The 15,936-nt window shown below is 40.6% G+C and overlaps 13 non-coding genes across 13 annotated transcripts; all 13 read right to left on the bottom strand.

Moving 5' to 3' along the window:
* Nucleotides 1–8,415: 8,415 nt before the first annotated feature.
* On the bottom strand, nt 8,416–8,489 carry trnat-agu (transfer RNA threonine (anticodon AGU)). The gene has a single exon. It is a non-coding gene; the product is annotated as a tRNA-Thr (tRNA).
* Nucleotides 8,490–8,730: 241 nt separating this feature from the next.
* On the bottom strand, nt 8,731–8,804 carry trnat-cgu (transfer RNA threonine (anticodon CGU)). The gene has a single exon. It is a non-coding gene; the product is annotated as a tRNA-Thr (tRNA).
* Nucleotides 8,805–10,360: 1,556 nt separating this feature from the next.
* trnat-ugu (transfer RNA threonine (anticodon UGU)) lies at nt 10,361–10,434 on the bottom strand. The gene has a single exon. It is a non-coding gene; the product is annotated as a tRNA-Thr (tRNA).
* A 1,411-nt stretch (nt 10,435–11,845) lies between these two features.
* On the bottom strand, nt 11,846–11,919 carry trnat-cgu (transfer RNA threonine (anticodon CGU)). Its single transcript has one exon. It is a non-coding gene; the product is annotated as a tRNA-Thr (tRNA).
* Nucleotides 11,920–12,340: 421 nt separating this feature from the next.
* On the bottom strand, nt 12,341–12,414 carry trnat-agu (transfer RNA threonine (anticodon AGU)). Its single transcript has one exon. It is a non-coding gene; the product is annotated as a tRNA-Thr (tRNA).
* A 712-nt stretch (nt 12,415–13,126) lies between these two features.
* Nucleotides 13,127–13,200, bottom strand: trnat-agu (transfer RNA threonine (anticodon AGU)). The gene has a single exon. It is a non-coding gene; the product is annotated as a tRNA-Thr (tRNA).
* Nucleotides 13,201–13,437: 237 nt separating this feature from the next.
* On the bottom strand, nt 13,438–13,511 carry trnat-cgu (transfer RNA threonine (anticodon CGU)). The gene has a single exon. It is a non-coding gene; the product is annotated as a tRNA-Thr (tRNA).
* A 255-nt stretch (nt 13,512–13,766) lies between these two features.
* trnar-ucu (transfer RNA arginine (anticodon UCU)) lies at nt 13,767–13,855 on the bottom strand. Its single transcript is given in 2 exon segments — nt 13,767–13,802; nt 13,819–13,855. It is a non-coding gene; the product is annotated as a tRNA-Arg (tRNA).
* A 71-nt stretch (nt 13,856–13,926) lies between these two features.
* trnat-agu (transfer RNA threonine (anticodon AGU)) lies at nt 13,927–14,000 on the bottom strand. Its single transcript has one exon. It is a non-coding gene; the product is annotated as a tRNA-Thr (tRNA).
* Nucleotides 14,001–14,237: 237 nt separating this feature from the next.
* Nucleotides 14,238–14,311, bottom strand: trnat-cgu (transfer RNA threonine (anticodon CGU)). Its single transcript has one exon. It is a non-coding gene; the product is annotated as a tRNA-Thr (tRNA).
* Nucleotides 14,312–14,560: 249 nt separating this feature from the next.
* Nucleotides 14,561–14,649, bottom strand: trnar-ucu (transfer RNA arginine (anticodon UCU)). Its single transcript is given in 2 exon segments — nt 14,561–14,596; nt 14,613–14,649. It is a non-coding gene; the product is annotated as a tRNA-Arg (tRNA).
* A 388-nt stretch (nt 14,650–15,037) lies between these two features.
* Nucleotides 15,038–15,111, bottom strand: trnat-ugu (transfer RNA threonine (anticodon UGU)). The gene has a single exon. It is a non-coding gene; the product is annotated as a tRNA-Thr (tRNA).
* Nucleotides 15,112–15,254: 143 nt separating this feature from the next.
* Nucleotides 15,255–15,328, bottom strand: trnat-ugu (transfer RNA threonine (anticodon UGU)). Its single transcript has one exon. It is a non-coding gene; the product is annotated as a tRNA-Thr (tRNA).
* Between the last annotated feature and the right edge of the window lie 608 nt (nt 15,329–15,936).

Here is a 15,936-nt window from a genome sequence, read left to right as displayed (position 1 = left end):
GAACTCTGCCTCTCAGCTGTAGAAGAGCTGTAGTGACTCTTTTACCCAAGAAAGGAGATCTTGGTCTATTAAAAAACTGGCGACCAATCTCATTATTAGGAACGGATTATAAAATATTATCTAAAGTGTTGACCAATCGTCTTAAGGACACTCTAACATCAATTATTCACAAAGATCAATCGTATTGCCTTCCAAAACGATCAATTTTTGACAATCTTTTTCTTGTGCGAGATATGTTATATTTAACTGACTTGCACAAACTGGATCTTGGCCTAGTGTGTCTGGACCAAGAAAAGGCCTTTGACAAAGTGGACCACAAATACTTATTTACAGCACTCGAGAGGTTTGGCTTTGGAAAACAGATTATCTTATGGATAAGTCTTTTGTATAAAGATGTCTACAGCATGTTGAAAATCAACGGAATTTTGACAAGACCCTTTCCAGTACAGAGAGGAGTAAGACAAGGCTGTAGTTTATCTGGTCTCTTGTATGCAATCTCTATTGAACCATTATTGAAGATGTTGAGAGAGAAGTTACAAGGTCTAATTTTTCCATCTTTGAACTCTCTGTCTATACCAACAGTAAAACTGACAGCCTATGCTGACGACATTACAGTGATTATCAGATCAGAAGAGGATGTCGCAAATCTACTGTCTTGTCTCAACTTATTTCAAAACGCATCTTCTGCACAGGTTAATTGGGGAAAGACTAATACCCTGCTACTTGGCTCTTGGTCAGACCGGATTCCACCAAAGCTTCCACATCAGTGTCTCTGGAACAAAGAAGGTGTCAAAATACTTGGACTGTTCTTTGGTACTGAAAAATTTATGGAAAAGAATTGGGAAGGAATTATTGAGAAAATCACTGGAAAGTTACATAGATGGAAATGGATTCAAGCACAACTCTCTTATAGAGGCAGAGTTTTAGTAGTGAACAATCTTGCTGCTTCAATGTTATGGCATCGATTGACAGTGCTGGACCCTCCTAAAGATTTTTTGTTAAAACTTCAAAAAGCTTTTGTGGACTTCTTTTGGTATGGACATCATTGGCTGCCATCCGGAGTACTTTCTCTTCCTGTTAATGAAGGTGGTCAAGGTTTAATTCATTTAGTCTCCAAAGTTAATGCAATGAGACTACAGACTGCCCAAAAATTGCTTTACTCTTCGAGCTCAATACCGTGGGTCAGTCTTGCTCTTGAAATTTTACGGAAAAAAAACATGATGGGGTTTGATAAACAAATGTTTTTAATTTCAGAGAATAGTTTGAAAGAAAAGACTGATATAAAGTTTTATGGATCTGTGTTCAAAGCTTGGAACTTTTTTAAAATAGAGCAGAGGACACATTATGGGCTTAATGAACCACTTTTTCATAATCCATGGTTGTATAAAAAGATCAATATGTCAAAGAAAGACATTGACAACTTTGCTTCTGCAGGAATAACTAGAGTTGGAAATTTGTTGAATTTATCAGAAAGAAAGTGGTGTTTAGCACAGGAAATCACCAGGAAAGTTAAAAGTAGATCAGAAAGAATAGTGGGAAATATTGTGAAAAATTTAAAAATTTCTTTTCCTCAATCCTTATCAGATTATATATCTGAATCCATGTCAAATAACTTCACGGAAGTCCCTTTTCCAGAAATGCATGTAGCGCCAAAAATAGAACAGTTTGAAAATAATAATTATGATGATGTTAACTTGCTTCTATCTTTTAAAAGTGAAAAAAGTCTTAATTTTTCTACAACAAATAAGCGAGTTTTATATAATATTTGTGTAAAGTTTTTCTTTACCAGACAGTTAAAAGGAAGAAAAGATACAAAATGGAGATCTTTGTTGTCTGAATCTGAAATAATTTCGCCCTCTTGGCGTTTATAATACAAAAACCCTCTACCAAAAAGGTCTGGTGATTTGCAATGGCGAATCTTGCACTGTTCTTTGCCAACAAGAATGTTTTTGTTTAAATGCAATTTTTCAGATTCTTTTGTCTGTCCTGTGTGTAATAAACCTGATGACGTTTTTCACGTTTTTTATGAATGCTGTAAACTATTGCCACTTTTTAATATGCTTAAAAGGATTTTTAGCAGGTTAGGTCTTAATTTTACAAATACAATGTTCATTTATGGTCATAAGTACTCTTTTAATAAAAAAGAGATTTGTACTTTTTCCAACTTTATGATTGGCCAGGCAAAATTAGCTATCTGGAAAGCATACAGAGCTGACTTGGAAGATCAGAAAGTTAATGTAATTAATTTGTTCAAAGCTTTTGTAGAATCAAGAATTCGTTTAGAATATGAATATTATCAAATGAACAGTGATGAATTAGTTTTTGAAAAAAAATGGTGTATTAACAAAGGTTTTGTATTTATGGAAGACAATAACATTTTTTTTGATTGGGAATAAGATAAAGCTTTTGAGTTTATAAATGAAATGTTTAAATTGTACATATTGTAAAATAAATAGCTTTTTTAAAAGTCAAAAAGTCTCTCTCTCTCTCTCTCTCTCTCTCTCTCTCGCTCTCTCTCTCTCTCTCTCTCTCTCTCTCTCTCTCTCTCTCTCTCTCTCTCTCTCTCTCTCTCTCTCTCTCTCTCTCTCTCTCTCTCTCTCTCTCTCTCTCTCTCTCTCTCTTTCTCTCTCTCTCTGTCAGGCTGATCATCTGCTTTGGGATTCTGGGAGACGTTGGCATTTGGAAAAGTCACCAAAAAGTCACCTGTTCACCCGAGAGAAGGTGAAAACAGCAGGAAAGAGTGGATTATGCTGATTTGTGTCTGTTGTGTTGAGTCACAGATTAGATTCACATACTTAAGAAGCTCTGAGTTTGATCCAGCTCAACGTCAACATACTGACACTTTCAGGATAAAGCCGATCATTAGGACATATTATGCAAAAATCACATTTTTAAGGTTTTTAAACAGTTGTGTGTCAGCAGTGTGTGAATATAACCAGCATCTAATGGTAAATGGTATTTGTTATAGTCAGACTTGATAAAAAGTCTACAGAAACACTTGGATTGACATTCTTCCTTTGTAAAACTGAACTGACTGTTTGACTGTGTTGACAGCACGGTGGTGATTTGGGTAGCACAATTGTCTCACATCAAGGAGGTTGCTGGTTCGAGCCTCGACTGGGTAAGTTGGCATTTTTGGGTGGAGTTTACATGTTCTCCCCGTGTTCACATGGATTTCCTCTGGGTGCACCAGTTTCCCCCTCAAGTCCTAAGACGTGATATAGGTGAATTGGGTAAGCTAAATTGTCCGTAGTGTATGTGTGTGAATGAGTGTGCATGGATGTTTCCCAGTGATGGGTTGCAGCTGGAAGGGCATGCGCTGCGTAAAACATATGCTGGATAAGTTGGCGATTCATTCCGGTGTGGCGACCCCAGATTAATAAAGGGACTAAGCCGAAAAGAAAAAGAATGAATGAATGAATCTGTTGGATAGAAAGAATAGTAAATTGTACATATTAAAGTCTTGCAGCCAATCAATGTCAAGGGGTGTGACTAGTAACTATAGCAATATCAAAAAGGGGTGGGGTTGTTTTTTTATTTTTTATTTACTATTTTCTTTTTAATGTATATAAATATTTTTAATCTATTAATTTAATATTTATTATAATTTGTGTATTAATTATTTTTAATACATTTAATTTTTATACTTTTACTTTTTTTTTTAATTAAACACTTTTTCTCTTAATACAACATGATCAAGAAGCATATGCCTTAAGCTGAAAAATATGAAGGCATTATTTAATGTGATGCTTATAAACTATCCATCAATTTATGCGCTTATATTAAAACTTCGTAATCAAAATGCACTGACCTTTCGTATGTAATTCAAATGCATGAATCTTAAATTGATACCCACATATTTAAAAGTCAGATAAGAGCTTCATTAGACTCGCACTCTTTTATTCAGAAGAGGCAAGATTTTATCCAGACGGGCATGTAAATAAACAGATGTTGAAAGCCCCAGAGAGAGATTAATGGCATCCATTAACAGATTAATTAATGCATGAGCTGGTGATTAAACAGCGGCCAGCTAAATCACTGCCTTTAACTGAAATAAACGCTCATATTTAGCGAGAGACTGTTTCCCCGGGCTGAAAAACCTTCCTCTGGTACGACAGGAGTAATGCTGCTTTACGACAGAGCAAGCCTGGAAATGAAGACAAATTAGCTCTCAACATATATTTAGTGGCGACACTGAACTAGCGGAGCTGAACGGGTCTTTATGACCTTTTTGTCACAGTGCAGCTCTCTAAATGTGTAGCACACAGGGGGTTTAAAGTGTGACAGTAAATGCAGATATAAACACTGCAAAAAATATCCGGAAATGAGCAGTTTTCTGTGTTTTTTGATTCATGTCTTTATTTCAAAGTCTCCCCCCCCCCCATTTATTTCTGCTTTTGAATTGCATTATGAGATCTTGATCTTGCTTCCAACAACTTTCAACCTTGAAAAGTGACTTTAATTGACATTTTTAATAGTTTAACATGATATATTGTCTGGGTTGGTGTTGTTTATTACCAAAGTCCCTTTCAGGCAAGTCATTTGACTTAGTGGCCATCTTGGAAAGCCTTTTGGGCATTCTGTCTGAATGGGGAAACATCAAATTCTCCAAAATTGTTTGCCAAGCTTATACAATTACATTGCATATTCGGATTCACCAATAAAATTAAACATCAACTGTCTCATAAGTTTCATTTCTAAACGATCCAATCAAATAGAATAGGCATATTTTCAGGTTGCCCGAGCTAATGTGCATGCAGACTCGAAAGGAACAAGATCCCGACATCAACCTTATTTATGGCCGTTCTACACATGATCATCCTCTGGATAATGATCATATGATAGTGCTAGTCTTCTGAAGTAATTCACAACTTGGTCTTGAAGGTGAATTTCCTCCAGAAATGACAGCGACTCTCTGTTTACTACACAGCAAATTCATCAGAGTTAAATTCTCGGTGTGAAGCATTTCAGAGTAAAGTGTTGCCATTATAGAGTAAGATTTTGATTAGTGAAGTTTAGTTATAAACTAATTTCGAGAGGATCACGTGCTTATGATTGCTAGCAGCTGGATCCGCATTATCCAATTTTCAATGCACCAATCAGACGACTCCTAAGCTACTACAAATACCCTGGGTTACGTACCACCGCTATCTTCGTTTTGAAGACAGCTCTGCTCCGAATCAACTGCTACTGCTACTGCTACTGCTACTGCTACTGCTACTGCTACTGCTACTGCTACTGCTACTGCTACTGCTGCAGCAACAACAACAACAACAACAACAACAACAACTACTACAACAACAACTACTACTACTACTACTACTACTACTACTACTACAACAACAACAACTACTACTGCTACTGCTACTGCTACTACCACTACTTCAAAACGACTACATCTCCAACTATACTCCAACAACAACAACATCAAAACCTTCCACTTCAAGTGCCTCACACAACGCATCCGCTGTGTCTTCAAACCAATTCTCCAGCAAGATCACAGTCAAAACTCGATCACGAACTCCGCTCAAACTCTCAAGACGCCAGCGATTAAGCCATTGCAATAAATAACTCACTGCTCTCCTAGCGGTGCACCTGCAGTAACGTATATCGCAGGCTTTAAGGGGAAGCCTCGCAAAAAAAAAATAAATAAAAAAAACTACTTCCCAACAAAGACTAAACATCTATAAAGCTTTTGAAAAACAAGACTCACGGGACTAGAGAAATTTCAACCAATAACTCACCTTTCAAGCCTCCTGCCCATCCACAGATCCATAACATTCCAAAGTAATTCGACTGCAAAGATCCAGGCAATCTAGTCCCTAAGCTTTGGTCCGCGGCATGTTCGTGCGTAGAGAAACATGACAGAATGCGCTGTTATCCTCCAATCTAGTCACAGAGCACAGCTGCGTCTTCTACACATTAACACTAGTATTTCTGGTCAACAAAATGGCCGCCGATCTTTTGATTGACACCCCATTGAGCCAATAGCTGAAAGAACACTTGTCACCATCCAATGAGCTCCCAACTCGAGATGGTCCCGCCCTCTCTCTTGACAATTTATAAATGAACTCGGCTACAAAGACCTTGTGAATGATAGGCTCGTGATTTAATAGCATTGAGATTCCAAACGTAATGTTAATGGATTAAAGTAAAGCCTATAACAACATTCCATGCACACAGTTTCTTCTAAGTGGTGACTTTATAGTTCAGAGTTTGATGTTGGCAGTTAATTATATTTATTATAAATAAATATATAAATAAAAAATAATAATAATAAAATAAATAAATTAAAAAAAAAAAAATTATAAAAAATTAATAAATAAAAATAATTTTTTACCCAACCAGTTAAATTCAACACATCTAGCACAGAAGTTAAATCGTAATGTGACTCATATGTCCATACACAAAGTGACATGCAAGTTCATAATAACATTTCAGTTGAATCTGAAATGGCAAAGGAACAACTCCATGCTTGATAAATAGGAGGAGGACATTTCTGACAATAGATCTTCAAGAGGTATCTGTCTTCAAGAAGTACTTCCAGGACCACCAGACAAGCCACACCCCATATCCTTAGCTCTCCATCCATCTGCCTACCCGTGGGGGGGACGAATGACCACCCCTACCATCCTTGCACTTCATGTCAACGAGGCTATCATACCATGCATTAACAAAGGCGCTTGAATTCACAGTTACCCATGCCCTTATTAAGATGCCTCGCATGGATATCAGCTAAAACAAATTATTATGTCTGGCGTACATGTACCATGTTGTAAAGATTTCATTTCTGATTCTCTTTGGTTTCTTGTTTCAGAGATCATGACCGCCGGCCCCAGAAGTTGACCCTCATCCAACCAATTACAATCCACATCCATTCAAACTTAGTCTCAGCACTAAAAGAAAAAACCTCTGGGTACAATACTTCCAAACACAGTTTCATCAAAGACAGTGGGGGAAAAGCAATGTTTACTATGCTTTCTACTCAATTACTTTGCACTTGCAGAAAGAGGCTCTTGTACGACAAAAGGCTTGATCTGATCGATAGGTGGTAGTCACTTTTGCCCCAAAACCACAGGTTGCCCTCGAATCATTCCTCAAGCCCACTCAGCCCTGCTGCATTTTCTAATCTCCCTTATTCCAGCTAAGTCACAGCGCCAACACTGAAAAGGGGACGAGACGTTTTTGCACAGAGACTAAAAAGACGGCATATCTTAAAGAGACAACAAAGAGGTTGCTTAACTCTATTTGTCGCACTACCCACTACACCTCAAAGCTCTACAATTTCATGATTCATTCCGTTAAGCTCTGTGAACCAAGCACAAGCACCATCTGGACTAAGGCACTGCTGGGATTTGACCCAGGATCTCTGGTTTACAAGACAGGCCGTTTGACCAGCTAAGACACAGCGCCGCAAAGCTTGTTTGTGACAGACATTTGCATGATAAAAAAAAATCGAAGAAGACATAACTAATACACAACCGAACCCAGCATGTCAGGATGCAGAAAATGCTGACAAGATGGACGTGGTCTTTTAGAGTCTGGAGGATTATGCCTCAAATCTTACGGGTACCCTGGCCTCTGTTCAAGATCGAAGCAAAAAAAAACATAAATTTATTTTTATTTTATCTATCCTTAATCATGTGTTAAGTGTTTTAGGAACCTCCAGTTGCTTTACATCCAAACCCAGTGTCAGCTCGGAAAATGGAAATCAGGACAAACATATGCTATTGGCCGTGCAAAGAGTTTCAGATCAGAAAGCCACTCTCACATAATCTGAGGAAAAGGTGCAGTTTGGATTCGGACCTAGGACCTGCTGTTCCCAAGAGAGGTGCTCTGGCCAACTTAGTCTCAGCACTAAAAGAAAAAACCTCTGGATACAATACTTCCAAACACAGTTTCATCAAAGACAGTGGGGGAAAAGCAATGTTTACTATGCTTTCTACTCAATTACTTTGCACTTGCAGAAAGAGGCTCTTGTACGACAAAAGGCTTGATCTGATCGATAGGTGGTAGTGACTTTTGCCCCAAAACCACAGGTTGCCTTTGAGTCATTCCTCAAGCCCACTCAGCCCTGCTGCATTTTCTAATCTCCCTTGTTTAAAACAGCTCAATTAAGTCATCAGCTTCATTGTAGAGTACCTTAGTATCTGAGCCTGCACTGTGCAATGAAAGAAAGAAGCAAAACGGGATGGACAGATGGCTAAAATGTTGGAAATGCACCACACCTAAGTCAGTGATGAAAAAGGACAAAGCTGGCGACTCGAACCCACAACCTTTGAATGACTTAGCTCATAGCCTAGAAGTCCAATGCGCTATCCATTGCGCCAAAGAGCCCTGCCAACTGTAGCACTGTTGCACAGGAAGCACCTTTTGGCACCCTCAAGCCCATAAAAGCTTTGCTCGATGCGGACTAGGCACTGCTGGGATTCGAACCCAGGATCTCCTGTTTACTAGACAGGCGCTTTGACCTACTAAGCCACAGCGCCAGATAGGCATGAGAGAGGCTAATTGTTCATTTGAAAAAAATAAAATAAAAAACACAACGATAGCGCTGCATGTGTGAATGTCTCTACTTGAAATATTAAAGTCCAATTGGTTACGCATTACCACAGCATGCTATTTAAAGCCATTGTCCAAAGCCTTCTTAAACGAGCAGCGTTCTTAAGTATTTGAGAATTGTAAAGAAAAAGACTGCTAAACACCTTGCAATTCTGGCACCAGTACATAAGGCACTGCTGGGATTTGAACCCAGGATCTCCTGTTTACGAGACAGGCGCTTTGACCAACTAAGCCACAGCACCAACACTGAAAAGGGGACGAGACGTTTTTGCACAGAGACTAAAAAGACGGCATATCTTAAAGAGACAACCAAAGAGGTTGCTTAACTCTATTTGTCGCACTACCCACTACACCTCAAAGCTCTACAATTTCATGATTCATTCCGTTAAGCTCTGTGAACCAAGCACAAGCACAAGCACCATCTGGACTAAGGCACTGCTGGGATTTGACCCAGGATCTCTGGTTTATAAGACAGGCCCTTTGACCAGCTAAGACACAGCGCCGCAAAGCTTGTTTGTGACAGACATTTGCATGATAAAAAAAAATCGAAGAAGACATAACTAATACACAACCGAACCCAGCATGTCAGGATGCAGAAAATGCTGACAAGATGGACGTGGTCTTTTAGAGTCTGGAGGATTATGCCTCAAATCTTACGGGTACCCTGGCCTCTGCTCAAGATCGAAGCAAAAAAAAACAAATTTATTTTTATTTTATCTATCCTTAATCATGTGTTAAGTGTTTTAGGAACCTCCAGTTGCTTTACATCCAAACCCAGTGTCAGCTCGGAAAATGGAAATCAGGACAAACATATGCTATTGGCAGTGCAAAGAGTTTCAGATCAGAAAGCCACTCTCACATAATCTGAGGAAAAGGTGCAGTTTGGATTCGGACCTAGGACCTGCTGTTCCCAAGAGAGGTGCTCTGGCCAACTTAGTCTCAGCACTAAAAGAAAAAACCTCTGGATACAATACTTCCAAACACAGTTTGATCAAAGACAGTGGGGGAAAAGCAATGTTTACTATGTTTTCTACTCAATTACTTTGCACTTGCAGAAAGAGGCTCTTGTACGACAAAAGGCTTGATCTGATCGATAGGTGGTAGTCACTTTTGCCCCAAAACCACAGGTTGCCTTTGAGTCATTCCTCAAGCCCACTCAGCCCAGCGGCATTTTCTAATCTCCCTTGTTTAAAACAGCTCAATTAAGTCATCAGCTTCATTGTAGAGTACCTTAGTATCTGAGCCTGCACTGTGCAATGAAAGAAAGAAGCAAAACGGGATGGACAGATGCCTAAAATGTTGGAAATGCACCACACCTAAGTCAGTGATGAAAAAGGACAAAGCTGGCGACTCTGGTGGGACTCGAACCCACAACCTTTGAATGACTTAGCTCACAGCCTAGAAGTCCAATGCGCTATCCATAGCACCACAGAACCCTGCTCACTCTAATACTTGAAATATTAAAGTCCAATTGGTTACCCATTACCACAGCATGCTACGTAGAGCCATTGTCCAAAGCCCTCTTAAACGAGCAGCGTTCTTAAGGATTTGAGAGTTGTTAAGAAAAAATCTGCTAAAAAGCTCGCCGCGTAAACACTCGTAATTGAAATACTTGAAATATTAAAGTCCAATTGGTTACGCATTACCACAGCATGCTTCATAGAGCCATTGTCCAAAGCCCTCTTAAACGAGCAGCGTTCTTAAGGATTTGAGAGTTGTTAAGAAAAAGTCTGCTAAACAGCTCGCCGCGTAAACAATCGTAATTCTTGGGAAGAAGCAATTCTGGCACCTGTACATTAGGCACTGCTGGGATTTGAACCCAGGATCTCCTGTTTACAAGACAGGCGCTTTGACCAACTAAGCCACAGCGCCAACACCGAAAAGGGGACAAGACGTTTTTGCACAGAGACTAAAAAGACGGCATATCTTAAAGAGACAACCAAAGAGGTTGCTTAACTCTATTTGTCGCACTACCCACTACACCTCAAAGCTCTACAATTTCATGATTCTTTCCGTTAAGCTCTGTGAACCAAGCACAAGCACCATCTGGACTAAGGCACTGCTGGGATTTGACCCAGGATCTCCTGTTTACAAGACAGGCCCTTTGACCAGCTAAGACACAGCGCCGCAGAGCTTGTTTGTGAGAGACATTTGCATGATAAAAAAAATCGAAGAAGACATAACTAATACACAACCGAACCCAGCATGTCAGGATGCAGAAAATGCTGACAAGATGGACGTGGTCTTTTAGAGTCTGGAGGATTATGTCTCAAACCTTACGGGTACCCTGGCCTCTGTTCAAGGTCGAAGCAAAAAAACAACATAAAATTATTTTTATTTTATCTATCCTTAATCATGTGTTAAGTGTTTTAGGAACCTCCAGTTGTTTTACATCCAAACCCAGTGTCAGCTCGGAAAATGGAAATCAGGACAACATATGCTATTGGCCGTGCAAAGAGTTTCAGATCAGAAAGCCACTCTCACATAATCTGAGGAAAAGGTGCAGTTTGGATTCGGACCTAGGACCTGCTGTTCCCAAGAGAGGTGCTCTGGCCAACTTAGTCTCAGCACTAAAAGAAAAAACCTCTGGATACAATACTTCCAAACACAGTTTCATCAAAGACAGTGGGGGAAAAGCAATGTTTACTATGCTTTCTACGCAATTACTTTGCACTTGCAGAAAGAGGCTCTTGTACGACAAAAGGCTTGATCTGATCGATAGGTGGTAGTCACTTTTGCCCCAAAACCACAGGTTGCCCTCGAGTCATTCCTCAAGCCCACTCAGCCCTGCGGCATTTTCTAATCTCCCTTGTTTAAAACAGCTCAATTAAGTCATCAGCTTCATTGTAGAGTACCTTAGTATCTGAGCCTGCACTGCGCAATGAAAGAAAGAAGCAAAACGGGATGGACAGATGCCTAAAATGTTGGAAACGCACCACACCTAAGTCAGTGATGAAAAAGGACAAAGCTGGCGACTCTGGTGGGACTCGAACCCACAACCTTTGTATAACTTAGCTCACAGGGCAGAAGTCCAATGCGCTATCCATTGCACCACAGAACCATACAGCGGCAGCGCTGCATGTGTGAATGTATCTACTTGAAATATTAAAGTCCAATTGATTACGCATTACCACAGCATGCTGTTTAAAGCCATTGTCCACAGCCCTCTTGAATGAGCAGCGTTCTTAAGGATTTGAGAATTGTTAAGAAAAAGACTGCTGGACAGCTCGCTGCGTAAGCACTCGTAATTCTTAAGAAGAAGCAATTCTGGCACTTGTACATTAGGCACTGCTGGGATTCGAACCCAGGATCTCCTGTTTACGAGACAGGCGCTTTGACCAACTAAGCCACAGCGCCACAGCTGTAAAAAAACGAGACGTTTTTGCACAAAGAGACAAAGAGACTAAAAAAGACAGCAAGTCTTAAAGAGACAACCAAAGAGGTTGTTTAACTGTATTTGTCGCACTACCCATTACACCTCAAAGCTCTACAATTTCATGACTCGTTTCGTTAAGCCTGCACTGCGCAATGAAAGGAAGAAGCAAAATGGGATGGGCAGATGCCTAAAATGTTGGAAACGCACCATACCTAAGTTAGTGATGAAAAAGGACAAAGCTAGCGACTCTGGTGGGACTCGAACCCACAACCTTTGAATGACTTAGTCAACAGCCTAGAAGTCCAATGCGCTATCCATTGCCCCACAGAACCCTGCTTTTTGTAGCACTGTTGCACAAGAAGCACTTTTGGTACTCTCAAGCCCATGAAAGCACTGCTCGCTAGGCACTGCTGGGATTCAAACCCAGGATCTCCTGTTTACTAGACAGGCGCTTTCACCAACTAAGCCACAGCGCCAGTCAGGTGTGTAAGGGGCTAGTTGTTTAATTGAAAAAAATAAAACATGAAACATACAACGGCAGGGCTGCATGTGTGAATGTCTCTACTTGAAATATTAAAGTCCAATTGGTTACGCATTACCACAGCATGCTATTTAAAGCCATTGTCCAAAGCCCTCTTGAATGAGCAGCGTTCTTAAGGATTTGAGAATTGTAAAGAAAAAGACTGCTAAACAGCTTGCAATTCTGGCACCAGTACATAAGGCACTGCTGGGATTTGAACCCAGGATCTCCTATTTACGAGACAGGCGCTTTGACCAACTAAGATACAGCTGAAAAGAAAACGAGACGTTTTTGCACAAAGAGACTAAAAAAGACAGCAAGTCTTAAAGAGACAACCAAAGAGGTTGTTTAACTCTTTTTGTCGCACTATCCATTACACCTGAAAGCTCTACAATTTCATGATTCATTTCGTTAAGCCTGCACTGCGCAATGAAAGAAAGAAGCAAAACGGGATGGACAGATGCCTAAAATGTTGGAAACGCACCACACCTAAGTCAGTGATGAAAAAGGACAAAGCTAGCGACTCTGGTGGGACTTGAACCCACAACCTTAGAATGGCTTACTCAACAGCCTAGAAGACCAATGCGCCACAGAGCCATGCTTCCTGTACAACTGTTGCACAGGAAGCACCGTTTGGTACTCTCAAGCCCATAAAAGCACTGCTCGCTAGGCACTGCTGGGATTCGAACCCAGGATCACCTGTTTACTAGACAGGTGCTTTGACCAACTAAGCCACAGCACGCGACAGGCATGAGAGGGGCTAGTTGTTTAATTGAAAAAAAATAAAACATACAACGGCAGCGCTGCATGTGTGAATGTCTCTACTTGAAATATTAAAGTCCAATTGGTTACGCATTACCACAGCATGCTATTTAAAGCCATTGTCCAAAGCCTTCTTAAACGAGCAGCGTTCTTAAGGATTTGAGAATTGTAAAGAAAAAGACTGCTAAACAGCTTGCAATTCTGGCACCAGTACATAAGGCACTGCTGGGATTTGAACCCAGGATCTCCTGTTTACGAGACAGGCGCTTTGACCAACTAAGCCACAGCGCCACAGCTGAAAAGAAAACGAGACGTTTTTGCACAAAGAGACTAAAAAAGACAGCAAGTCTTAAAGAGACAAATAAAGAGGTTGTTTAACTCTTTTTGTCGCACTACCTATTACACCTGAAAGCTCTACAATTTCATGATTCATTTCGTTAAGCCTGCACTGCGCAATGAAAGAAAGAAGCAAAACGTGATGGACAGATGCCTAAAATGTTGGAAACGCACCACACCTAAGTCAGTGATGAAAAACGACAAAGCTAGCAACTCTGGTGGGACTCGAACCCACAACCTTTGAATGATTTACTCAACAGCCTAGAAGTCCAATGCGCTATCCATTGCGCCACAGAGCCCTGCTTACTGTAGCACTGTTGCACAGGAAGCACCTTTTATTACTCTCAAGCCCATAAAAGCACTGCTCACTAGGCACTGCTGGGATTCGAACCCAGAACCTCCTGTTTACTAGACAGGCGCTTTGACCAACTAAGTCACAGCGCCAGACAGGCATGAGAGGGGCTAGTTGTTTAATTGAAAAAAAATAAAACACACAACGGCAGCGCTGCATGTGTGAATGTCTCTACTTGAAATATTAAAGTCCAATTGGTTACGCATTACCACAGCATGCTATTTAAAGCCATTGTCCAAAGCCTTCTTAAACGAGCAGCGTTCTTAAGGATTTGAGAATTGTAAAGAAAGAGACTGCTAAACAGCTAGCAATTCTGGCACTTGTACATTAGGCACTGCTGGGATTTGAACCCCGGATCTCCTGTTTACGAGACAGGCGCTTTGACCAACTAAGCCACAGCACCACCACTGAAAGGAAACAAGACGATTTTGCACGAAGAGACTAACAAGACAGCAAGTCTTAAGGAGACAACCAAAGAGGTTGTTTAAATGTGTTTGTCGCACTACCCATTACACCTAAAAGCTCTACAATTTCATGATTCATTTCGTTAAGCCTGCACTGCGCAATGAAAGAAGCAAAATGGGATGGACAGATGCCTAAAATGTTGGAAATGCACCACACCTAAGTCAGTGATGAAAAAGGACAAAGCTAGCGACTCTGGAGGGACTCGAACCCACAACCTTTGAATGACTTAGTCAACAGCCTAGAAGTCCAATGCACTATCCATTGCGCCACAGAGCCCTTTTCCCTGTAGCACTGTTGCACAGGAAGCACCTTTTGGTACTCTCAAGCCCATGAAAGCACTGCTAGCTAGGAACTGCTGGGATTCGAAGCCAGAATCTCCTGTTTACTAGATAGGCGCTTTGACCAACTAAGCCACAGCGCCAGACAGGCATGAGAGGGGCTAGTTGTTTAATTGAAAAAAATAAAACATAAAACATACAACGGCAGCGCTGCATGTGTGAATGTCTCTACTTGAAATATTAAAGTCCAATTGGTTACGCATTACCACAGCATGCTATTTAAAGCCATTGTCCAAAGCCCTCTTGAACAAGCAGCGTTCTTAAGGATTTGAGAATTGTTAAGAAAAAGACTGCTAAACAGCTAGCAATTCTGGCACTTGTACATTAGGCACTGCTGGGATTTGAACCCAGGATCTCCTGTTTACAAGACAGGCGCTTTGACCAACTAAGCCACAGCACCACCACTGAAAGGAAACAAGACGTTTTTGCACAAAGAGACTAAAAAGACAGCAAGTCTTAAAGAGAGAACCAACTGGCTTAAGGATTTGAGAATTGTTAAGAAAAAGACTGCTAAACAGCTAGCAATTCTGGCACTTGTACATTAGGCACTGCTGGGATTTGAACCCAGGATCTCCTGTTTACAAGACAAGCGCTTTGACCAACTAAGCCACAGCACCACCACTGAAAGGAAACAAGACGTTTTTGCACAAAGAGACTAAAAAGACAGCAAGTCTTAAAGAGACAACCAAAGAGGTTGTTTAAATGTATTTTTCGCACTACCCATAACATCTCAAAGCTCTACAATTTCATGATTCATTTCGTTAAGCCTTTACAAGACAGGCGCTTTGACCAACTAAGCCACAGCACCACCACTGAAAGGAAACAAGACGTTTTTGCACAAAGAGACTAAAAAGACAGCAAGTCTTAAAGAGACAACCAAAGAGGTTGTTTAAATGTATTTGTCGCACTACCCATTACACCTCAAAGCTCTACAATTTCATGATTCATTTCGTTAAGCCTGCACTGCGCAATGAAAGAAAGAAGCAAAATGGGATGGACAGATGCCTAAAATGTTGGAAATGCACCACACCTAAGTCAGTGATGAAAAAGGACAAAGCTAACGACTTCGGTGAGACTCGTACCCACAACCTTTGAATGACTTAGTCAACAGCCTAGAAGTCCAATGCGCTATCCATTGCGCCACAGAGTCCGGCTTCCTATAGCACTGGACAGGCGCTTTGACCAACTAAGTCACAGCGCCAGACAGGCATGAGAGTGGCTAGTT

The sequence above is a fragment of the Danio aesculapii genome, chromosome 2, assembly GCF_903798145.1.
Source record: "Danio aesculapii chromosome 2, fDanAes4.1, whole genome shotgun sequence".
Taxonomy (NCBI): Eukaryota; Metazoa; Chordata; class Actinopteri; order Cypriniformes; family Danionidae; genus Danio; species Danio aesculapii.
Note: the sequence above shows the minus strand (reverse complement) of the source record. Positions and strands in the feature narration are given on the sequence as shown.